This window comes from Anolis sagrei, chromosome 4 (genome assembly GCF_037176765.1).
Source record: "Anolis sagrei isolate rAnoSag1 chromosome 4, rAnoSag1.mat, whole genome shotgun sequence".
Taxonomy (NCBI): Eukaryota; Metazoa; Chordata; class Lepidosauria; order Squamata; family Dactyloidae; genus Anolis; species Anolis sagrei.
The window spans coordinates 240,420,650-240,446,043 of NC_090024.1; the positions used below are offsets into that span (position 1 = coordinate 240,420,650).

General features: G+C 45.3%; 1 long non-coding RNA gene and 2 other non-coding genes across 3 annotated transcripts; all 3 read right to left on the bottom strand.

The window, feature by feature from the left end:
- Nucleotides 1-10,598: 10,598 nt before the first annotated feature.
- LOC132773010 (uncharacterized) lies at nt 10,599-19,602 on the bottom strand. Its single transcript, XR_009631299.2, has 3 exons — nt 19,204-19,602; nt 16,004-16,125; nt 10,599-12,133 (listed from the first exon to the last, which is right to left on the bottom strand). It is a non-coding gene; the product is annotated as an uncharacterized lncRNA (long non-coding RNA).
- LOC132775295 (small nucleolar RNA SNORA5) lies at nt 13,303-13,438 on the bottom strand. Its single transcript, XR_009631501.2, has one exon. It is a non-coding gene; the product is annotated as a small nucleolar RNA SNORA5 (small nucleolar RNA).
- Nucleotides 16,432-16,565, bottom strand: LOC132775296 (small nucleolar RNA SNORA5). The gene has a single exon (XR_009631502.1). It is a non-coding gene; the product is annotated as a small nucleolar RNA SNORA5 (small nucleolar RNA).
- Nucleotides 19,603-25,394: the final 5,792 nt, after the last annotated feature.

Sequence of the window (25,394 nt, forward strand, 5' to 3'; positions counted from 1 at the left end):
GAAGGTCATTTTATATGCAATATTTTAGAGAATTTTGTGCATGAAACAAAGTTTGTGTACATTGAATAATCAAGAGTCAAAAGCATCACTGTCTCAGCTACCCATGTGGACAATTTCGGATTTACAAATGAGGGATATTCAATCCATAATAAACTCACTAGCTGATATGCAGCTATTTGTAACATTCCCGATAGCCCAGTTTGCATTGGCCACTTCATCCTCACTTCATATTGTAATATAAAGGTCAATTTTGCATTGGGTTGTTGTAGGTTTTTTCGGGCTGTATAGCCATGGTCTAGAGGCATTCTCTCCTGACGTTTCGCCTGCATCTATGGCAAGCATCCTCAGAGGTAGCGAGGTCTGTTGGAACTAGGAAAAGGGGTTTATATATCTGTGGAAAGACCAGGGTGAGACAAAGGACTCTTGTCTGCTGGAGCTAGGTGTGAATGTTTCAACTGACCACCTTGATTAGCATTTAATGGCCTGACAGTGCCTAGAGCAAACTTTTGTTGAGAGGTGATTAGATGTCCTTGTTTGTTTCCTCTCTGTTGTTGTGCTGTTGTAATTTTAGAGTTTTTAATACTGGTAGCCAGATTTTGTTCATTTTCATGGTTTCCTCCTTTCTGTTGAAATTGTCTACATGCTTGTGTATTTCAATGGCTTCTCTGTGTAGTCTGAGGGCTAATGTTGCCTTACAACATAGCAAAATGTATTAATTAATAATACTTATAATAATATATTATAAATTATTATTATTATTATTATTATTATTATTATTATTATTATTATTATTTCCATAGCACCATGTACATACAGTTGCTGGGATGCTCAATCTATATCCTTTCCTGCACTAAAAAAGGGGATAATGTTGCCTTACAACATAACAAAATGTATTATATTATTATTATTATTATTATTTCCATAGCACCATGTACATGCAGTTTCTGGGATGCTCAATTTATATCTTTTTCTGTACTAAAAAAGGGCTAACATTGCCTGACAACATAACAAAATGCGTTATTAACAAAGCAGAAAGCAAGATCTTGGCTTTAGATTGCGGCATGGAGGGGGGGAGGTGTTCCATTAGCCGTGGGGCCCCCATAGAGGTCGTGGTGGGAAGGAGGAGATGCGGGAAAAGGAGACCTCGAATTCGGCCTAATTCGGACCGCTTATCCATATTAACAACCCCCAACCGGTCTCCTAAGGTAAATTGGTGTAACCAGGTGAGCGGGCCCTCTGGTTTGAAGGTGGTGTTGTTGAACGCCAGATCTGTCAACGGAAAAACGACCTGGATCCAGGATTTAATCCTGGAGGAGCGGGCAGATCTGGCGTGCATCACGGAGACCTGGTTGGATGAAGCGGGGGGCGTAAACCTCTCCCAGCTTTGTCCTCCAGGCTTCTCCGTGCAACACCAACCAAGAGCCGGAGGACGGGGAGGCGGGGTCGCAGTGGTCTATAGAGATTCCATCCATCTGACCAGGAGTCCCATCCCGCAGACCACAAATTTCGAATGCGTCCACCTGAGGGTGGGTGACCGGGACAGAATAGGGATTCTTGTAGTGTACCGTCCACCTCGCTGCACTACAGTCTCCCTGCCTGAGCTAGCGGGGGTGGTCTCGAGCCTGGTGGTGGAGTCCCAACGGCTCCTTGTGCTGGGGGACTTCAACATCCATGCCAAGGCGACCCTCACAGGAGCGGCTCAGGACTTCATGTCTGCCATGGCAACCATGGGGCTGTCCCAACAAATAACTGGCCCCACCCACTGTGCTGGACACACATTGGACTTGGTTTTCTGTCAGGGATGGGAGCAGGGTGGCGGAGTGGAGGAGTTGTCTATCATGGAAGTGGTTGCCATGGACCGACCACTTCCTGATCAGGTTTAGGCTCACTGCGCCCCCTAACCTCCGCAAAGGTGGAGGACCCATTAAGATGGTCCGCCCCAGGAGGCTCTTGGGGATTTTCCCGCCACCTCGGTAGGTGACCATGTCGAGGCCTTGGTCGCTCTCTGGAATGGGGAGATGACCAGGGCAATTGACAGGATCGCTCCGGAACGTCCCCTCTCAAGTAACCGAGCTAAACCAGCTCCTTGGTTCACTGAGGAGCTGGCAGCGATGAAGCGAAGGAAGAGGGAACTAGAGAGCGTGTGGCGCTCGGACCCAAGCGAGCCAAATCGAGCACGGTTTGTGTCCTTTCTAAGGGCTTTCTTCGCGGCTACTATTGCGTCTGCAAAAAACCGTCCGGCGGAGTTGTTTCAGATTGTCAGAGGTCTTTTAACTCCCCCTACCTCAGGTGGGAGCCCTGACAACTCGGCCACGCGCTGTGAAGCATTTGCTCGGTTCTTTGCAGACAAAGTCGCTTTGATCCGTTCTGGGCTGGACACCACATTAAATGCAGTCTCTGTGGATGTGACACAAGCACCTGCTTGTCCTATTTTGATGGATTCTTTTCAGTTTGTGAAACCCGAGGATGTGGACAAGATACTTGGAGGAATGAGGCCTACCACGTCCATCCTAGACCCCTGCCCATCCTGGCTTCTGAAAGAGGCCAGAGGGGGATTGGCTGAGTGGGTAACGGTGGTGGTTAATGCCTCCCTTCGGGAAGGCACGATTCCAGCGAGCCTAAAACAGGCTATTATAAAGCCGCTGTTGAAGAAACCATCACTGGACCCCACTAAATTTGACAACTTTCGGCCTGTTTCCAATCTTCCCTTCTTGGGCAAAGTCATGGAAAGCGTGGTGGCCTCACAACTCCAGGTATTCTTGAGAGACACGGATTATCTGGATCCGGCACAGTCTGGTTTCAGACCGGGACATGGTACCGAGACGGTCTTGGTCGCCTTAGTGGATGATCTCCGCCGGGAGCTAGACAGGGGGAGTGTGTCCCTGTTGATGCTCCTGGATCTCTCAGCGGCCTTCGATACCGTCGACCACGGTATTCTTCTGGGACGCCTCGCAGGGATGGGCCTTGGGGGCACCGCCTTGCGGTGGCTCCAGTCATTTCTGGAGGGTCGTACCCAGAAGGTGTTATTGGGGGACTCCTGTTCAACACCACAGCCTTTGACCTGTGGTGTTCCTCAGGGCTCCATACTGTCCCCCATGCTGTTTAACATCTACATGAAGCCGCTGGGTGAGATCATCCGGAGTTTCGGGGTGCGGTGTCACCTGTACGCAGATGACGTCCAACTCTGTCACTCCTTCCCACCTGCTACTAAGGAGGCTGTCGAAGTCCTGAACCGGTGCCTGGCCGCTGTGACGGTCTGGATGAGGGCGAACAAACTGAAATTAAATCCAGACAAGACAGAGGTACTCCTGGTCAGTCGCAAGGCCGAACAGGGTATAGGGTTACAGCCTGTGCTGGACGGGGTCGCACTCCCCTTGAAGGCGCAGGTTCGCAGCTTGGGTGTGACCCTGGACTCGTCGCTGAGCCTGGATCCCCAGGTTTCAGCGGTGACCAGGGGAGCATTTGCACAGCTTCGGCTCGTGCGCCAGCTGCGCCCGTATCTTGGGAAGTCTGACTTGGCCACGGTGGTACACGCTTTGGTCACATCCCGCCTCGACTACTGCAACGCTCTCTACGTGGGGCTGCCCTTGAAGACAGCCCGGAAGCTCCAGCTAGTCCAGCGCGCGGCAGCCATGTTGTTAACCGGAGCGGGACGCAGGGAGCATACAACGCCCTTGCTGTCCCAGCTCCACTGGCTGCCGATCAGCTACCGGGCCCAATTTAAGGTGCTGGTGCTAACCTACAAAGCCCTAAACGGTTCCGGCCCAAAATACCTTGAGTACCGCATCTCGGCCTACGAGCCCACGAGGACCTTAAGATCATCCGGGGAGGCCCTTCTCTCGGTCCCGCCTGCCTCACAGGCACGCCTGGCGGGGACTAGAGAGCGGGCCTTCTCGGTGGTGGCCCCCCGGCTGTGGAACTCCCTCCCTGCTGAAATCAGACAGGCGCCTTCCCTCATGGCCTTCCGTAAGGGCCTGGAAACTTGGCTCTTCGAAAAGGCCTTCAACTAAGTGCTATGTTTTTGGAATGACCACCGGAACGGACTATGACCACGAGATTGATTATGACCCAAACAAGACGTAGTGGATTTTTAGTTTAATTAGTTGTGTATTAGTAAGATGTGTGTTATGGTCCTGATCTATTGTAACTGTTGTCTTTATGTTCTATGTTCTGTACACCGCCATGAGTCGCCTTCGGGCTGAGAGTGGCGGTTAACAAGTGCAAATAATAAATAAATAAATAAATAATAATAATAATAATATTTTCATAGCAATATCACAAAGGACTACCACCTCACCCGCCTCATAGGAAACCTGCTACAAAACAGGAGCTTTTTTGTTGAGTTCCAGGGCCAGAGAAGAAGATGGCGGAAACAGAAGAACGGCCTGCCTTAGGGGAGCGTGCTTGATCCATCCATGTTCAACATCTACACAAATGACCAGCCATTGCCAGGAGAGACGGAGAGCTTCATCTATGCTGATGATCGTGCCATTACTGCTCAAGCAGGGAGCTTTGAGATGGTTGAACAGAAGCTCTCCGAAGCTCTAGGTGCTCTTACTGCCTATTACAGGGAAAACCAACTGATCCCTAACCCATCTAAAACACAGACATGCGCCTTTCACCTTAAGAACAGACAAGCATCCCGAGCTCTGAGGATTACCTGGGAAGAAATCCCACTGGAGCATTGCAGCACACCCAAATACCTGGGAGTCACTTTGGACCGTGCTCTGACCTACAAGAAGCACTGCCTGAACATCAAGCAAAACGTGGGCGCTAGAAACAACATCATACGAAAGCTGACTAGCACAACCTGGGGATCACAACCAGACACAGTGAAGACATCTGCCCTTGCGATATGCTACTCTGCTGCTGAGTGTGCATGCCCAGTGTGGAACACATCTCACCACACTAAAACAGTAGATGTGGCTCTAATGAGACATGCCGCATTATCACAGGGTGCCTGCGCCCTACATCACTGGAGAAATTACACTGCTTAGCCGGTATTGCACCACCTGACATCCGCTGGGAAGGAGCAGCCAATAGTGAAAGGACCAAGGCAGAGACATCTCCAGCTCATCCCCTGTTTGGGTATCACCCAGCACGTCAACGACTTAAATCAAGACATAGTTTTCTTAGATCTACAGAGACACTCGCTGGAACACCCCAGCAAGTGAGAGTCCAAAAGTGGCAGGCCCAAACCCAGCACCTCAATTCATGGGTGATACCAGATGAGAAACTCCCCCCTGGGCACTCAGAAGACTGGGTGACTTGGAAGGCGCTGAACAGACTGTGCTCTGGCACCACAAGATGCAGAGCCAATCTTAAGAAATGGGGCTACAAGGTGGAATCCTCGGCATGCGAGTGCGGAGAAGAGCAAACCACAGACCACCTGCTGCAATGCAACCTGAGCCCTGCCACATGCACAATGGAGGACCTTCTTGCGGCAACCCCAGAGGCACTCCAAGTGGCCAGATACTGGTCAAAGGACATTTAACCAAATACCAAATTTGCAAAATCTGTGTGTTTTTTTCTTCTCCTTTTTCTTTTTAATCTGTGTGTTTGTTTTGCTCTGTTAGAATTGTAATACAATGGATGCTGATGACACGATAAATAAATAAATAGCACCATGTACATGCAGTTGCTGGGAAACTCAATCTATATCCTTTCCTGCACTAAAAAAGGGGATAATGTTGCCTTACAACATAACAAAACCCAGTGATTCCAGCCATGAAAGCCTTCGACAATACAATTTTACATTCTTTGTTAGTTTTACAGGGGATCCGAGGATATGGTTTTAAAGTTATTTTTAATAATGTAATTTTAATTTTGTTCACATTTTATGCCACGGTAAAGACTTTTAGCTGTATACATTGACCTTCGCAGTGATGAAGACTATGATATAGAATCCTAGCCAACATTATATCTTGGTGTTAGAATAAAGGCAGCATTGATGCCAAAGGCATCTCGAAAGGGAAGGCATTCAACAACCAGGAGCCATAGCAAAAATGGTCTAAAGATGTCACTTCTGAAGATTTGCCTTCCAACACTAGGAGCTGGTGGTTCCCATGTTAGTGGGGTAATGAATCCATTCCTGGTTGCCTCTGAAGACTGCCCGGAAGCTTCAATTAGTGCAACGTGCGGCAGCCAGGTTACTAACGGGAGCGGGGTACATGGAGCATACTACTCCTCTGTTGCGCCAGCTCCACTGGTTGCCAGTCAGCTTCCGAGCACAATTGAAAGTGCTGGTGTTAACCTATAAAGCCCTAAACGACTCTGGCCCAATTTACCTGTCCGAACGTATCCTCCCCTATGAGCCATCAAGATTACAAAGATCGTCTGGAGGGGCCCTGCTCTCGATCCCACCGACCTCACAGGTGCGGCTGGTGGGGACGAGAGACAGGGCCTTTTCGGTGGTGGCCCCTCGACTCTGGAACTCCCTTCCACTGGAGATCAGAACTGCCTCTTCGATCTTAACGTTCAGGAAACAGGTGAAAACCTGGCTTTGGGGACTGGCATTCAACGAATGAGCCATGATCCTGTGATATGGATGGATGACGACGAATAATAACTTTGATGACGACTGACCACTGTAATCATATGGTTGTATTTTTGCCATTTTAATTGTTTCAATGTTTTAATGTGATTTAGAAATACGATGTTTTAATGACGGTCTGTAATATTGATGTTGGAAATCTAAATCTAAAACCCAATCCATATTCAAAAACGCTTTGCTATGCAGCCACCAGACCCTCCTATCTGATGACAGGACCAATTTCGACAGTTTTCAACTTGCTCTGTCTGTGCTCTTTGCGTTTCCTAACCTTTCTTGCAACAAGCAACAATCTTTTCCCATTAATACCCTTGACATTTAAGAAAGGGATGGTCCGGTCTGGTCAGAAGTTCCCCTTTCTTATCATCTCCTCCCCTCATTTCCAGAAATAAGCGTAGTGCCCTTCCTTCCTTGTTCTAGAACAGCATAATTTGAATTTTAGCAACATGTTAAAACTTGTAATTTTTAAAATTTTATTCTATAGATGTTGAACATTTAAAATATATTTGAATACTCAAAATCTTGGAATGTTCAAAACAAGAGTACTCATAGCATGTTAACCCTCTATTCTGCTTTGGTTAGACCACACCTGGAATATTGTGTCCAATTCTGGGCATCACAATTCAAGAGAGATGTTGACAAGCTGGAATGTGTCCAGAGGAGGGCGACTAAAATGATCAAGGGTCTGGAGAACAAGCCCTATGAGGAGCAGCTTAAGGAGCTGGGCATGTTTAGCCTGAAGAAGAGAGGGATGAGAGGAGATATGATAGCCATGTATAAATATGTGAGAGGAAGCCACAGGGAGGAGGGAGCAGGCTTGTTTTCTGCTTCCTTGGAGACTAGGACGCAATGGAACAATGGCTTCAAACTACAAGAGAGGAGATTTCATCTGAACATGAGGAAGAACTTCCTGACTGTGAGAGCCGTTCAGCAGTGGAACTCTCTGCCCTGGAGTGTGGTGGAGGCTCCTTCTTTGGAAGCTTTTAAACAGATGCTGGATGGCCATCTGTCAGGGGTGCTTTGAATGCAATATTCTTGCTTCTTGGCAGAATGGGGTTGGACTGGATGGCCCATGAGGTCTCTTCCAACTCTTTGATTCTATGATTCTAAGAGGTTGCGTTCCAGGCGGTCATAGATCCAGTGAGCCTGTGATGTTTTGAAATTCCTTTTGGCTGTGAGAAATTGTGGGATAGTATCTGTGTCTCTGAGATTCCCCACTGAGGAAGATATTACGAGATGCTGATTTCTCATTAAGAAATACTGGAAGATGTTGTAACTTTAAAAATCCCACTTCCTCCTGCAACTGAAAAGAGAACGTGCATGTTTGAGGGCAAAAGTGTGCCTTGGGTTCCACCGCTATTAATGTCAACCTCAAGACACATCTTTGACTTCCATATATCTATTGCTCCTCTTCCTCTTCCACCTCCTTTGCAGGCATGACTGGGGGAGCAAGAGACAGGGCCTTCACGGTGGTGGCCCCTCAGCTGTAGAATTCCCTCCTCAGCGATGTTAGATCAGCCCCCTCCCTCCTGACCTTCGGAAAAAGTGAAAACTTGGCACTGGAATCAAGCCTTCAGAGAAAAAACCATAGTGCAATTAGATTAACTGGAACTATGTGCAATGATTACTGGAGTGACCTGGAAGATGTTGGCAGATTGCATAGTATTATTTGATAGTAATGTTTTAATGCAGTGGTTCTCAACCTTCCTAATGCCGCGACCCCTTAATACAGTTCCTCATGTTGTGGTGACCCCCAACCATAACCCTAACATTATGAATCACCCTGTAAATAATGATTTTCATTCACGGGAGCAAATTTGGCACAAATATCCGGTATGCCCAAATTTGAGTACTGGTGTGGTTGGCAGGGGGATTGATTTTGTCTTTTGGGAGTTGTAGTTGCTGGGATTTATAGTTAACATGTAAACAAAGAGCATTCTGAACCCCACCAACAATGGAATTGAACCAAAGTTGGCACAGAAAACTCCCATGATCAACAGAAAATACTGGAAGGGTTTGGTGGGCACTGACCTTGAATATGGGAGTTGTAGTTCGCCTACATGTGGCTTCCTCTCACATGTATAAATATGTGAGAGGAAGCCACAGGGAGGAGGGAGCAAGCTTGTTTTCTGCTTCCCTGGAGACTAGGACACGGAACAATGGCTTCAAACTACAAGAGAGGAGATTCCATCTGAACACGAGGAAGAACTTCCTGACTGTGAGAGCCGTTCAGCGGTGGAACTCTCTGCCCCGGAGTGTGGTGGAGGCTCCTTCTTTGGAAACTTTTAAGCAGAGGCTGGATGGCCATCTGTCAGGGGTGATTTGAATGCAATATTCCTGCTTCTTGGCAGAATGGGGTTGGACTGGATGGCCCATGAGGTCTCTTCCAACTCTTTGATTCTATGATTCTATACATCCAGAGAGCACTGTGGGCTCAAACAATGATGGATACTCAATATGCCCAAATGTGACCACTGGTGGGGTTTGGGGAAAATAGACTTTGACATTTGGGAGTTGTAGATACTGGGATTTATAGTTCACCTACAATCAAGGAGCGTTCTGAATCCCACCAATGATAGAATTGGGCCAAACTTCCCACACAGAACTCCCAAAGCCAACAGAAAATACTGTGTTTTCTTATGGTCTTTGGCGACCCCTCCGACACCCCTTCGTGACCCCCTCAGGGGTCCCAACCCCGAGGTTGAGAAACACTGTTTTAATGTATTTAATTTTTATTTAAAAGTATTTTAACTATATATTGTTGTGAAGGCATTGAATTATTGCCTGTCTGTAAGTTGCCATGAGTCCCCTCCGGGGTAAAGAAATGCGAGGTATAAATACAGTAAAAAAATAATAAATAGTTATTATTTATGAATAAAATAGTGGAATAAATATAGCAATCTCAAAATATAGGGTTTTTAATGTTGAAATTATCCTCATCCAATGAGAACTGCTATGGTAATCATGTTCAAATCTAGAAAATGGAAGAAATCATGTGGAAGGTATCAGATGTGCCGCGTCTTTTGTGTTTATTTAGTGGTTATACAATTCACATCCAACCATTGCCTTCTCTATCACACACACACACAGTGTCCTCCACAGATAATTGAAAAACATCTCTCATGACATACTGGAATTTCTGAAGTAAAACAACACGAAGTCTGGGTTGTTGTAGGTTTTTCTGGGCTATATGGCCATGTTCTAGAGGCATTTTCTCCTGACATTTCGCCTGCATCTATGCCAAGCATCCTCAGAGGTAGTGAGGTCTGTTGGAAGTAGGAAAATGGGTTTATATATCTGTGGAATGACCAGGGTGGGACAAAGGACTCTTGTCTGCTGGAGTTAGGTGTGAATGTTTCAACTGACCACCTTGATTAGAACTTAATGGCTTGGAAGTGCCTGGGGGGAATCTTTTTTGAGAGTGATTTGATGTGCCTGATTGTTTACAGACAAGATTGTTTACAGTCTCTATCCTGTAACCAGGCCTAAACTCAGACTGCGACGGGTCTAGATAATGTTACATCCAAGGATCCCTGGAGCTGGGTGGCAACCAGCTCCAGTATCCCCGGTAATTTCTCCAGAGACAGATAGGAACAGCAGAAGGGCAACATTCCTGCCTAGTATTCCACTATTCCAACTTCCTAAGCTTTTGCATTTCTTCTATCTCTACACGGTTGTCAACATAATGAAAGATACTTTCAGATCCCCCCCAACCTCAAACGCAAGCACAGTCTCAGTTCTACTAAAAATAAATAAATATATTAAATAAGATTAAATAAATAAATGTAATTAAATTGCCAAAGGAAAAGATGGGAATTGAGTCCAAAAGCAAAGCAAGTGATCCTAAGAGCAGTGACGGCACTGAGACAGAACACGGAGCACACGATCTGTCTCTCTCAGAACGCCACAGGAAAATGGAACTGTGCAAAGTCCTATTATTTACTACTATAAGACTACAATTAAGTGTTTGTTAGGAATGACAAAATAGAAAGGCAAAAACAAGCACACCACGCACAATGAAAGATCAACACACTTCCCACTCTCCATCTGATAGTTATTATCCTGTTAGTTTATTGTTTTTAAATGACATTGCATCATCACACTTCTGCTTTTGAAAACATTGTAATAATTCATGAATTCTACAGCTGAATTGTTCATTAGAGGTAAAGGTAAAGGTTTCCCCTTGACATTAAGTCCAGTTGTGTCCGACTCTGGGGGTTGGTGCTCATCTCCATTTCTAAGCGGAAGAGCCGGTGTTGTCCATAGACACCTCCAAGGTTATGTGGCCAGCATGACTGCATGGAGTGTGCCAGCTGCGCCCGTACCTTGGGAAGCCTGACTTGGCCACGGTAGTCCACGCTCTTGTCACATCCCCGCCTAGACTACTGCAACGCTCTCTACGTGGGGCTGCCCCTGAAGACGGCCCAGAAGCTGCAATTAGTCCAACGCGCGGCAGCCATGATTCTAACAGGAGCGGAGCGCAGGGAGCACACAACCCCCCTGTTGCACCAGCTCCACTGGCTGCCGATTTGCTACCGGGCACAATTCAAGGTGTTGGTATTGGCCTATAAAGCCCTAAACGGTTCCGGCCCAAGATATCTATCTGACCGCATCTCGGCCTATGAACCCACCCGAACTTTGAGATCTTCCGGGGAGGCCCTGCTCTCGATCCCGCCAGCCTCTCAAGCACAGTTGGCGGGGACGAGAGATAGGGCCTTCTCGGTGGTGGCTCCTCGGCTGTGGAACGCCCTTCCTGTAGACGTTAGGCTGGCACCATCTCTCATGACATTCCGTAGAAAGTTGAAGACCTGGATGTTTGTGCAGGCGTTTGAGTAATTCAGTGCAACTTGGTAATTTGGAACATAGGAACGGAACAATGGACGACGAATTTGGATCACGCTTGGATGATGAGGCGATCAGGGATGGGATTTGTGATAACTGTGTATTGATGATTGCTTATTAGCTATTAATGGAAATGTGTAATTTAACTGTCATTGTATATTAATTATTGCTGTTTTTATTGTCTTTGCTGTTGGAAACAGCTGTGATTCGCCCTCGGGCTTGAGATACAGCGGTATACAAGAATAGTAAATAAATAATAAATCTTCCCGCCGGAGCAGTACCTATTGATCTACTCACATTTGCATGCTTTCGAACTGCTAGGTTGGCAGAAGTTGAGGCTGACAGCGGAAGCTTGCGCCGCTCCCCAGATTTAAACCTGCGACCTTTCAGTCAACAAGTTCAGAAGCTCAGTGCTTTAACCCACTGTGCCACCGGGGCCTCCTAATCTTATTGTAAAAAGGTAATGAAGAAATCCAAATATTAATTAGTTATTCAAAGATTTCTCCTTAACCAGCGTAAGTCCATTTGTCCATCTCAGCAAATTCGTAACATAGATCTTCATAGGACATTTTGGGCATTGGAATAACTTGCTTTTTTGATCTCTAAACAGTTCTTGAGACAGTTCACACATCACGTAACAATCTTCCAAATTTCCTTTCTGAATGGTCGTCCAGCATACCAACAAATAAAACTCTAGTCTCGTTGTAAATTTAACTTCAATGACATGGAAATCTTTTCAACCTGTAAAAGAAAGAAGATTTAGAAAACAGAAAATTCCAAATACTGAGTATGAACTATAATTCCCAGAAATCTATAGGAAGTTACAATGGCACTAAATTTCTCTGTGTTGTGAAACTTTGTTAATGGCATATCGATCCAGTAATAATGTTGGAATGGCATCTTCTCAAGACATATTCCACTTGTGCAGCTGGCAAGCAACAGAAGCTTGTCAGAAATCCAGAGCTAATGCAAATCCTGAAGTCTTTTCTAAAGACACAAATAAAGAGCTAATATTCTAACTACTGTATTTCATCACATAATAGTCACACGCCCGTTTTTGATCAAAAAGGGGTGCAACTATTATGAGATTTTAAAATATATATGTGCCTTTAATTCTCTGGTTTAGTAGTTCCCAACCTTTGGTCCTCCAAGCATTTTGGACTTCAACTTCCAGAAGATTCCCCTCTCCCTTCTTTCTCCGAACGCAAGGCACTTTACAATATCTTAAATGGAGCTCTTTTCAGAAAGGAAGGGAGATCCGAGCTCCAGACACCTCTATTCTCAGTTTTTTTTAAATTGCCGGGCAGGAAGGAAGGGGAAAATACTAATTTTGCCATCTCCAAAATGGAGGTGAGACTATTATGCAGTGAAATACAATAATTCATCTGTCAACATAACATATTGAATCCTGAGGCCTGTAATTTAGGGAGAGATATTTAGAAGTATTTGCCTAGTGTCTCAACAGACTACCAACCAAAAATACTAATTTTGCCATCTCCAAAATGGAGGTGCGACTATTATGCAGTGAAATACAATAATTCATCCGTCAACATAACATATTGAATTCTGAGGCCTGTAATTTAGGGAGAGATATTTAGAAGTATTTGCCTAGTGTCTCAACAGACTACCAACCAAAAATACTAATTTTGCCATCTCCAAAATGGAGGTGCGACTATTATGCAGTGAAATACAATAATTCATCCGTCAACATAACATATTGAATTCTGAGGCCTGTAATTTAGGGAGAGATATTTAGAAGTATTTGCCTAGTGTCTCAACAGACTACCAACCCCAGGATCTCATTAGGTGTTACCATGACAGTTAAAGAGGAATACAATGCAGATCCTTTGGGGGCACATAAAGCAGCTGAATAAACAAAGGCTGTTTGGCCCCAGCTATCTAGGCCCTGCGTTTGTTTGTAGTGTGCTTTTATCCCCAGGTCAAACAACAAAGACCTGGGGCCCATGAACTACATTTCTTTTTGTGGCAGCCACAGGGCTGGTCCTCCCCACTCAGCAGAGGAGCACCAAATTTGACACGGCTGCATTGAGTTCTGATTCCAAATGAAAGATTAACAACCAGGTTGCAAGAAACCGTATAGAACTGACTCTGAAGTTTAGCAGGAGCCAAACTGGGACTTACTGGTGGCCTGAATGCTAACCTGTTCATGTATATGATTGGAGAGACTTGTCTAAAACACAACCTTTCTTAAAACGGAGCATACCTGATCTAACATTTATTTATTTATTATTTATTTACAGTATTTATATTATGCCCTTCTCACCCCGCAGGGAACTCAGGGCGGATTACAATGTACACATATAAGGCAAACATTAAATGCTATACACCAGTGTTTCTCAACCTGGGGGTCGGGACCCTGGGGGGGGGGGGGGGTCGGGAAGGTGTGTCAGAGGGATCGCCAAAGACCATCAGAAAACACAGTATTTTCTATTGGTCATGGGGGTTCTGTGTGGGAACTTTGGCCCAATTCTATCATTGGTGGGGTTCAGAACGCTCCTTGACTGCAGGTGAACTATAAATCCCAGCAATGACAACTCCCAAATGTCAAAATCTATTTTCCCCAAACCCCTTCAGTTTTCACATTTGGGCATATTGAGAATCTGTGCCAAGTTTGATCCAGATCCATCATTGTTTGAGCCCACAGTGCTCTCTGGATGTAGGCGAACTACAACTCCCAAACTCAAAGTCAATGCCCACCAAACCCTTCCAGTATTTTCTGTTGGTCATGGGAGTTCTGTGTGCCAACTTTGGTTCAATTCCATTGTTGGTGGGGTTCAGAATGCTCTTTGTTTGCAGGTAAATTCCAGCAACTACAACTCCCAAATGACAAAATCAATCCCCCCGCCAACTCCACCAGTATTCACATTTGGGCATACCGGGTATTTGTGCCAAATTTGCTCCAGTGAATGAAAGTACATCCTGCAGATCATTATTTACATGGCGATTCATAATGTTTTAGGCTTATGGTTGGGGGTCACCACAACATGAGGAACTGTATTAAGGGGTCGCAGCATTAGGAAGGTTGAGAACCACTGCTATAGACACACAACACATATAGACAGTCAGAGGCTATTTAACATTCCAATTTTCTGGCCACTAGTGGAGCTGTCGCTTCACCGTCCATCTGCGACACAGATGAAGTACTTTTTCCGCATTCCCCGCATGCTTTTGCTGGAGATTTTTTATGGCCACGTGTTGTTGTGTTGTTCATTCGTTCAGTCGTCTCCGACTCTTCGTGACCTCATGGACCAGCCCACGCCAGAGCTCCCTGTCGGCCATTACCACCCCCAGCTCCCTCAAGGTCAGTCCAGTCACTTCAAGGATGCCATCCATCCATCTTGCCCTTGGTCGGCCCCTCTTCCTTTTGCCTTCCACTTTCCCCAGCATCATTGTCTTCTCTAAGCTTTCCTGTCTCCTCATGATGTGGCCAAAGTACTTCAACTTTGTCTCTAGTATCTTTCCCTCCAGTGAGCAGTCAGGCTTTATTTCCTGGAGGATGGACTGGTTGGATCTTCTCGCAGTCCAAGGCACTCTCAGCACTTTCCTCCAACACCACAGCTCAAAAGCATCTCTCTTCCTTCGCTCAGCCTTCCCTAAGGTCCAGCTCTCACATCCGTAGGTGACTACAGGGAATACCATGGCTTTGACTAGGCGGATCTTTGTTGTCAGTCTGATGTCTCTACTCTTTACTATTTTATCGAGATTGGACATTGCTCTCCTCCCAAGAAGGAAGCGTCTTCTGATTTCCTGGCCACAGTCTGCGTCTGCTGTAATCTTTGCACCTAGAAATACAAAGTCTGTCACGGCCTCCACGGTTTCTCCCTCTATTTCCCAGTTGTCAATTATTCTTGTTGCCATAATCTTGGTTTTTTTGACGTTTAGCTGCAACCCGGCTTTTGCGCTTTCTTCTTTCACCTTGATTAGAAGGCTCCTCGGCTCCTCCTCGCTTTCGGCCATCAGAGTGGTGTCAACTGCATATCTGAGGTTGTTAATGTTTCTTCCAGAAATTTTCACCCCAGCTTTGCATTCATCCAGCCCCGCACATCGCATGATGTGTTCTGCATACAAGTTAAAAAGGTTGGGTGAGAGGATGCAGCCTTGCCGTATTCCTTTCCCAATCTTGAACCAGTCTGTTGTTCCGTGGTCAGTTCCGTGGTCACGTAAATTTGTTATGGCCACGTAAATTTGTTAAATTAGTGTCCCCACACATAGGTGGTACCTAAATTTCCTACTTGACAGATGCAACTGTCTTTCGGGTTGCAAAGGTTGACAGCAAGCTACACAAATTGGCTGGAAGCTCACTCCAACCCGGGCTGGCTTTGAACTCATGACCTTTCGGTCAATAGTGATCTTAATGCAGCTGACACCCAGCCAGCTGCACCACACTGCCCATGAACCGAACACACACACACACACAAATTCCTCCTATATGAATGTACAATGAACAGCAGCATCTAGAGACAGATCCAGAATTGTCCCCTGATGTCTTCACTCCAATTCCTTCTCCCCAATATCAAAGTTCTGCCACAAATTTCAGTAACCACATAAACGAACCTCCAAGGCAACCAAAATCCATCCTTTGCCACTCACCTGCACAAGGCCACTGAAGCAGAATACTGAGACACTTAAAGCAAGTGGAGACCTTGATAAGTTTCTATGGGCATCCCAATACAGTGCAATTGTCTGTCTCGGTATGGTGGAAATTCAGCTTCCTTAAAGAAAAAAAAAGAAGTTATTTTGACAGGTGGGGTCCCAGAACAGAAGGTCAAGAGGCATGAGTAAGGGTATCTTACACACTTAAATGCCTATTGACATTCTACTTCTTCTAGTTCTCATGCTTTGGCTCCATCTTATTCCATTTACCTATTTCCCCAAATTCTTTCTAATGCAAAATAAAGTATTTCCACAGTATCATCATTCTAATGAGCCTTTTTTTTGGACCCGACAGCAATAAGCACACAAAATGGTTATGCCAGAAAGAAAGAATGCTAATTTAGGAGAAAAATGGGGTCTGGTACCAGTGTTTGCAGAAAAACTATCCCCAGAACCCACAAAGAGTTCTGAGGCCCATGAACGACAAATATTGCTGTGGCAGCTGTTTGGACCAATGCCGACCACGGAAAAGGCTGGCAAAGAATTTGACACAGCTGCACAGACCTCGCCAGGTAAAGGGAGTCCCCAGTCAGACGGATTTAATAATAATAATAATACTTTATTTATACCCCGCTACCATCTCCCAAGGGACTCAGTGCGGCTTACATGAGGCCGAGCCCACAATACATCAATACAAACAATAACAACAAATAATACAAAACAATAAAATAAAACTCATAACAAAAATAAGCAATAAACATTAACAGTAACACAATGACAATTAAAACTTATGGCTGGGCCAAATGTAATAATTAAAAATTAAAGATAATGCTGAGCATAAACAGATGAAATACGAACTAGGATAGTTTTCAGAGAGGGATGGGCATGCAGACACTCCTAGATCAATAATAAAGTGTTGTCGAAGGCTTTCATGGCCGGAATCACTCAGTTCTTGTGGGTTTTTTCGGGCTATATGGCCATGTTCTAGAGGCATTTCTCCTGACGTTTCGCCTGCATCTATGGCAAGCTTCCTCAGAGGTGAGGTCTGCTGGAGCTGGGAAAAAAGGGGTTTATATATCTGTGGAATGACCTGGGTGAGACAAAAGGCTTTTGTAAGTTGGGCTAGGTGTGAATCTTTTCAATTGACCACCTTGATTAGCATACAATGGGCTGACTGTGCCTGGAGCAAACTCTTCTTGAAAGGTGATTAGATGTCCCTGCCTGTTTTTCTCTCTGCTGTTTTAATTTTAGAATTTTTTAATACTGGTAGCCAGATTTTGTTCATTTTCATGGTTTCTTCCTTTCTGTTGAAATTGTCCACATGTTTGTGGATTTCAATGGCTTCTCTGTGTAGTCTGACATGGTGGTTGTGAGAGTGGTCCAGCATTTCTGTGTTCTCAAATAAAATGCTGTGTCCAGGTTGGTTCATCAGGTGCTCTGCTATGGCTGACTTCTCTGGTTGAAGTTGTCTGCAGTGCCTTTCATGTTCCTGGATTCTTGTTTGGGCGCTGCGTTTGGTGGTCCCTATGTAGACTTGTCCACAGCTGCATGGTATACGGTAGACTCCTGCAGAGGTGTGAGGATCCCTCTTGTCCTTTGCTGAACGTAGCATTTGTTGGATTTTCTTGGTGGGTTTAGTGCATTTAGAGAACATAATGATTTTAGGATGACGACTGACCACTGTAATTATGACTATACTTGCTATTTTAATGTTTTAGTGTACTTTGAATTATGATGTTTTAATGATTGTTTGTAATATTGTTGTTGGAAACTGGCCTGAGTCCCTCGATGGAGGTGAGAAGACCGGTATACAAAATCACCAAATAAAATAAACAACCACGTTTTCAGGCTCCTCCTAAAGACTGCCAAAGTGATGTCCTTGGGGAGTGAGTTCCAGAGTCAAGGGGCCACCACCGAGAAAGCCCTCTCCCTCAATGACAAGTCATTTTGTGGGTAACAAGGCAAGTGAGTTCCAGAGTCGAGGGGCCACCACTGAGAAAGCCTTCTCCCTCAATGACAAGTCATTTTGTGGGTAACAAGGCAAGTAAAAAACTGTTTGCAACTTAATTTAAAAGAAAGTATTTATTATCTCAAGAGTGCTAGAATAATAATGCAAAGCAGACTGAAAGCAGATCACAGTATGAGGTCAATCTGTATGAGGAATTACCCTGTGACTATTTATTTTAAAGTTTATTTGCTTTCGATTGTGCAAACTAAGTATCCTTTATCCAAAATGCTTGGGGGCAGAAGTATTTTGGATTAATGTATTGTCGAAGGCTTTCATGACTGGAATCACTGGGTTGTTGCAGCTTTTTTCAGGCTATATAACCATGTTCTAGAGGCATTCTCTCCTGATGTTTTGCCTGCATCTATGGCAAGCATCCTCAGAGGTAGTGAGGTTCTCACAACCTCAGAGGATGCTTGCCATAGATGCAGGCAAAACATCAGGAGAGAATGCCTCTAGAACATGGCCATATAGCCCGAAAAAACCTACAACAACCCAGTATCTTGGATTACTTTAGATTTTGGAATACTGCAGTATATGTATGTATATGTTCATACATATATGCTTGTAAATACTAAGGAGGCTGTTCAGGTCCTGTTGTGATGGTCTAGATCAGGGTCAGGGTCTAGATCAGTTTAACCCACTGCGCCTGCGGGGGCTCCTACACTGCAATAAATTAACATAGAATCTGTGCAATAAAATTCAGAATGACCCTGAATTATGTGATTTTAATAATTGATGTAATTGTTTTTAGATTGTTTAACTCTCTGGCTTTTAATGTAGATGTTTACCAAATGTGTGTTATTTGAAGGCAGAGAATTGTTGACGATATGTGAGGCCAGCATGAGTCCCTCTCGGGGTTGAGAAGGGCAGGGTACAAATATGGTAAGTAAATATATATGTATATATGTATGCACATATATGTGCACACACATATGTATAGATTTCAAGATATGTTAAAGCTGGGACTTAAGTCTAAACATTACACTCATGTATGTTTCATATACATCTTGCTCATGTAAGGTTCAACAGCTACCTTATATGCAATTTTTTGAATATATTGTGCATGATAGAAACTTTGTGCACACTGAACCATCAGAAACAAAAGATGTCACTGCTTCTGGCAATCATTTCGAGAATTCTGGATTTTGAAGCTCCAAATTAGAGATACCCAGCCTGTATTTATCCTCACCTCTATCTTATCCTCCAGTTGGTCCATCAATGCAGGAGAGGAACGACATAAGGAATGACATTTCTTTCCAAACAACTCCCAGGCGCTTTGGCTGATGGCTAAGAAGCTTACTCTGGCTTCCCATCATGGTGCCAACCGCTGTGCACCTGCACTCTGTCTGGAAGCCTTTTCAAAGATGTTTTAGTCACAGGCAAGCCATCTGTACTTTTATCCCCCTCGCTTTGCTGCACTCAGGGAATTAAGATTGTTCCAGAACGCTTGCCATGAAAGCTTAGGAGCCTTTCCAAACCTATGAAAAACTGGACAGAAGACAGGAAGGTTAAATCAGAAATCAAAGAGATTACTGTATTGTCGAAGGCTTTCATGGCTGGAATCACTCAGTTCTTGTGGGTTTTTTCGGGCTATATGGCCATGTTCTAGAGGCATTTCTCCTGACGTTTCGCCTGCATCTATGGCAAGCATCCTCAGAGGGTGAGGTCTGCTGGAGCTGGGAAAAGAGGGGTTTATATATCTGTAGAATGACCAGGGTGAGACAAAAGGCTTTTGTAAGTGGGCTAGGTGTGAATCTTTTGGTCAATTGAAAAGATTCACACCTAGCCCACTTACAAAAGCCTTTTGTCTCACCCTGGTCATTCTACAGATATATAAACCCCTCTTTTCCCAGCTCCAGCAGACCTCACCCTCTGAGGATGCTTGCCATAGATGCAGGTGAAACGTCAGGAGAAATGCCTCTAGAACATGGCCATATAGCCCGAAAAAACCCACAAGAACTGAAAGAGATTACTAGTCAATACTGTGGAATGGACTGCCTCAGAGAGTGTTGAAGTCTACTTCTCTGGAGGTCAACAGAGGTTGGATGGCCATTTGTCAGGAGTGCTTAGTGGAGCGGTCAACCCTCCTGTTTAAGGAGCTCCACTGGCTGCCGTTCATTTTCCGGTCCCAATTCAAGGTGCAGGTTCTTACCTACAAAGCCCTAAACGGTTTGGGACCTGCCTACGTGCATGACCGCATTTCCATGTTCGAACCCACACGATCTCTTCGATCATTTGGAGAGGCCCTGCTCACGCTCCCACCTCCATCGCAGGCGCGATTGGTGGGGACGAGGGACAGGGCCTTCTCGGTGGTGGCCCCTCGACTCTGGAACTCACTCCTCAAGGACATCAGGCATGCCCCAACTCTGGCAGTCTTTAGGAGCCTGAAAACGTGGTTGTTCCAGTGTGCCTTCCCAGAATAAGGAAACTCCCAGCAATATGTCCCTAAATGCACTTTATTAGAGATCAAGGATTGTCTGCATGCCCTATTCCTCTCCGAAAATTCTATCCTAGTTATATTTCACCTGGTCATGCTCAGCATTATTTTAAAATTTTAAGTATTACATTTGGCCCAGCCATAGGTTTTTAAATGTTACTGTGTTATTGTTAATGTTTACTGCTTATTTTCTGTTTATTAGTTTTAGTTTATTGTTTTGTATTACTGGGTCCCCTGGTGGCGCAGTGGGTTAAAGCACTGAGCTGCTGAGCTTGTTGACCAAAAGGTCGCAGGTTCGATTCCAGGGAGCGGCGTGAGCTTCCGCTGTCAGCCCTAGCTTCTGCCAACCTAGCAGTTCGAAAACATGCAAATGTGAGATCAATAGGTACCGCTCTGGCGGGAAGGTAACGGCGCTCCATGCGGTCATGCTGGTCACATGACCTTGGAGGTGTCTATGGACAACGCTGGCTCTTCAGCTTAGAAATGGAAATGAGCACCACACCCAGAGTCAGACATGACTGGGCTTAATTTTAGGGGACAACCTTTACCTTTGTATTACTGTTGTTATTGTTTTTACTGATGTGTTGTGGGCTTGGCCTCATGTAAGCTGCACTGAGTCCCTTGGGAAGATGGTAGCGGGGTACAAAGAAAGTTTTATTATTACTATTCCTGAATGGCCCGAAAGGGCATAGATTGGATGGCCCTGGGATCTCTTCTAAGGCCCACTTCTACACTATATCCCAGGATCTGATTCCAGGTTATCTGCTTTAAACTGGATTATATGAGTCTCCACTGCCAAATAATCTGGGATAAGTGGAAAATCTGGGATCAGATTCTGGGATATAGGGGCTGTTGGAAATAGCAACCTTCCACGCCTTTCACTATTTATTTGTTAATGTATAAATTTGTTCATCTGTATTCTATGTGTATGTCGATTTGCCAGTTTGATTTACCTCTTTGGTGTGGGAGTGGTTATAGACAGGTGGTTATACTGAGCATGTGCAGACTTAGGATTCCATTTTATATTCCATCTGCTTACCACTTCATTGGAGGTGGATGTGTGTGCTTATTGATTTTCGTGAGTACAGCTATATGCTTAAAGACATTTAAAACTATGTGTATGTATGGTGAATATATACAAGTTTGTTTTAGTAAACAAGAGATCTTATTTTTAAAGACTACTTCGCTTTTTAATCTCTGAGTGCATGTTTTAACTAAGTTTTCAAGGGAGTGTGTATCTTTTGGGCAACTGCAAGGCTGATCTGGCCGGGGTAGTCCTTGCCTTGGTCACCTCTAGATTGGACTACTGTAATGCGCTCTACGTGGGGCTGTCCTTGAAAACGGCTCGGAAATTCCAACTGGTCCAATGGGCAGCAGCCAGGATGTTAACTGGTGCTCCTTACAGAGAGAGGTCAACCCTCCTGTTCAAGGAGCTCCACTGTCTGCCGTTTATTTTCCGAGCCCAATTTAAGGTGCAGGTGCTTACCTACAAAGCCCTGAACGGTTTGGGACCATCCTACCTGTGTGACCACATCTCCATTTATGAACCCACGCGCTCACTGCGTTCATCTGGAGAGGCCCTGCTTGTGATTCCGCCTGCGTTGCAGGCATGTTTGGTGGGGACGCGAGACAGGGTCTTTTCTGTGGTGGCCCCCCGACTCTGGAACACCCTCCCAAAAGATCTTAGACAGGCACCTACATTGGCAGTCTTTAGAAAGAACTTGAAGACCTGGCTGTTCCGATGTGCCTTCCCAGAATAGGAAATTCCAATAACAAGTCCCAGAAGCACTTTACTAGAATTAAGATTGCTGCACACTTTACACTACACTTACCCTATAATCCTTACATATCGCCTGCCACATCAGCACTTTTAATCCTGTACCCTTTACTCTGGCCCAGCCCAGTTTTATTGTGTTTTGGTGTATTGTTTATTGCTTGTTGTTAATATTGCTTTAACTGTTTTAATTTGCTTTGTGTTTTATATTGTTATGTTGTGTTTTGAGGCCTTGCCCTTTGTAAGCCACTTCGAGTCCTTCGGGAGATGCTAGCGGGGTACAAATAAAGTTAATAATAATAATACATATCTGGATGGCTCTTTGTCAGGAGGGCTTTGTTTACGTTTTTTTGCCCTGGTGAAGGGAGTTGGACTGGATGGCCTTAAGTATTTTCTGTTAGTCATGAGGGTTCTGGGTGGGAAGTTTAGCCCAATTCTATCGTTGGAGGGATTCAGAATGCTCTTTGATTGTAGGTGAACTATAAATCCCAGTAAGTACAACTCTCAAATGTCAAGGTCTAATTTCCCCAAACTCCATCCATGTTCATATTTGGGCATATGTAATATTCGTGCCAAGTTTGGTCCAGATCCATCATTGTTTGAGTCCACAGTGCTCTCTGGTTGTAGGTGAACTACAACTTCCAAACTCAAGGTCAATGCCCACTAAACCCTTCTATGTATTGTCGAAGGCTTTCATGGCTGGAATCACTAGGTTCTTGTGGGTTTTTTCGGGCTATATGGCCATGTTCTCGAGGCATTTTCTCCTGACGTTTCGCCTGCATCTATGGCAAGCATCCTCAGAGGTAGTGAGGTCTGTTTGAAATAGGAAAGTGGGTTTATATATCTGTGGAATGACTGGGGTGGGGCAAAGAGCTCTTCTCTGCTGGAGCTAGATGTGAATGTTTCAACTGACCACCTTCATTAGCATTTGAAGGCCTGGCTGAGCCTGGGGGAATCTTTTGTTGAGAGGTTATAAGATGTGCCTGGTTGTTTCCTCTCTGCTGTTTTGCTGTTGTAATTTTAGAGTAATTTAATACTGGTAGCCAGATTTTGTTCATTTTCATGGTTTCCTCCTTTCTGTTGAAATTGTCCACATGCTTGTGGATTTCACCATGTCAGACTACACAGAGAAGCCATTGAAATCCACAAGCATGTGGACAATTTCAACATGGCCATATAGCCCGAAAAAACCCACAAGAACCTAGTAAACCCTTCTAGTTGTTCATTGGAGTCCTGTGTGCCACGTTTGGTTCAATTCCATCGTTGGTGGGGTTTTATTTATTTATTTATTTACATCACTTATATCCCGCCTATATCAGCCCGCAGGCGACTCAGGGCGGTCTACATATCGGAACAATTCGATGCCATCAATACAATACAAAAGCAAAAACAATTAAGTGCATTTAAACAAAAAAGACAGTGCAATAAGAATTTAAAAAGAGGTATATCCTCTCAATCCAATCCTCATCCGTTTCATCGTCTTGGCCGTTCCTGGGTCATTCTCCATCTCAAGCTTGACTATCTATTGCGGGGTTCCGAATGCCTGCTCGAAGAGCCAGGTTTTCACTCTCTTACGAAAGGTCAGGAGGGAGGGGGCTGATCTAATATCCCTAGGCAGGGAGTTCCACAGCCGAGGGGCCACCACAGAGAAGGCCCTGTCTCTCGTCTCCACCAAGCGTGCTTGCGAAGCAGATGGGATCGAGAGCAGGGCCTCCTCAGATGATCTTAACTTCCTGGAGGGTTGGTAGGAAGAGATGCGTTCGGATAGGTAGGCTGGGCCAGAACCGTTTAGGGCTTTATAGGCTAAAGCCAGCACTTTGAATTGAGCCCGGTAGCAAACTGGCAGCCAGTGGAGCTGATGCAGCAGAGGAGTTGTGTGTTCCCTGAGCGACGCTCCTGTTAGCAACCTGGCTGCTGCACGCTGGACCATTTGAAGCTTCCGGCCGTCTTCAAAGGCAACCCCACGTAGAGCGCGTTGCAGTAATCTATGCGGGATGTAACCAGAGCGTGGACTATCGTGGCCAAGTTCAGAATGCTCTTTGATTGTAGGTGAACTATAAATCCCAGCAACTACAACTCCCAAATGACAAAATCAGTTTTTTTGAGTGAAGGACATACATTATGTTGTTAGGTGTCTTGTGTCCAAATTTGGTGTCAATTCCCCCAGTGGTTTTTGAGTTCTGTCAATCCCACAAACGAACATGACATTTGTATTTATATAGATTGCCTTATTTAACATCAACCAATAACTATTCATCACCATTTCAAGCTACTTAAGCTTAAGTAATAAGTAAGACTAATAAGCTAACGTCCTACTTGCTCTGATCACAGAAAAAAAATCGAATATTATACAAAATATAAGCAACCAAATCCCAGGAAGAAGGCCAGCCGCGTGCTTACTTACCAAGAAACAGCGTGGAAAAGGAAGTTCTGCGGGAGAATGCGTCACTTCCCTTTGCTGTGGGCGGGATACTTTCCCCTTCCCGGACAGTGATTGGCTGAATGAAAGAAGAGGGACCGGAAACGCTTCGGACGCCATCTCTTTTAAGGGCAAGATAGGCACAAGAAACTTGTATGAGTCTCACTGCTTTCTGTCTCGCTTCGCTTTCCCCGCCCACTGAAGATTACTGACCAATTATATTGGGAGGCGGGACTAATTGCTAGGCTGCGACCTATTGGCTCTCATTCCTGACAAGAAGCCCCGCCTCCTATCTTTCGAAGTCTTTCCTCCTCCTCTTCCCATCCCCTCGAGACAGTCCGTCAATCAACGCCGGGGAGCGTAGGACGAGCCAATGGGGGCCTCCGGTAGGCGGGGCGTCGCCGGCTCAGCCAATGAAAGGGCGAAGAGGAGGGGGAGCGTTCTTGCCTCTCTGGCCGCCATTTCTTTGTGAGGAGGGAAGCAGGAGAGACATCTGTATATCTGTCTCCCTTGAGGGAGCGGGGCCTGTATTCAGCGGGGAAGGAACAGAACCCCAGTGGACGGCTTCCAAGGCAGGCCTCAGCCATCCTCAGAGAATCACAGAGTTGGAAGAGACCTCGTGGGCCATCCAGTCCAGCCCCATTCTGTCAAGAAGCAGGAATACTGCATTCAAATCACCCCTGACAGATGGCCATCCAGCCTCTGTTTAAAAGACTCCAAAGAAGGAGCCTCCACCACACGCCGGGGCAG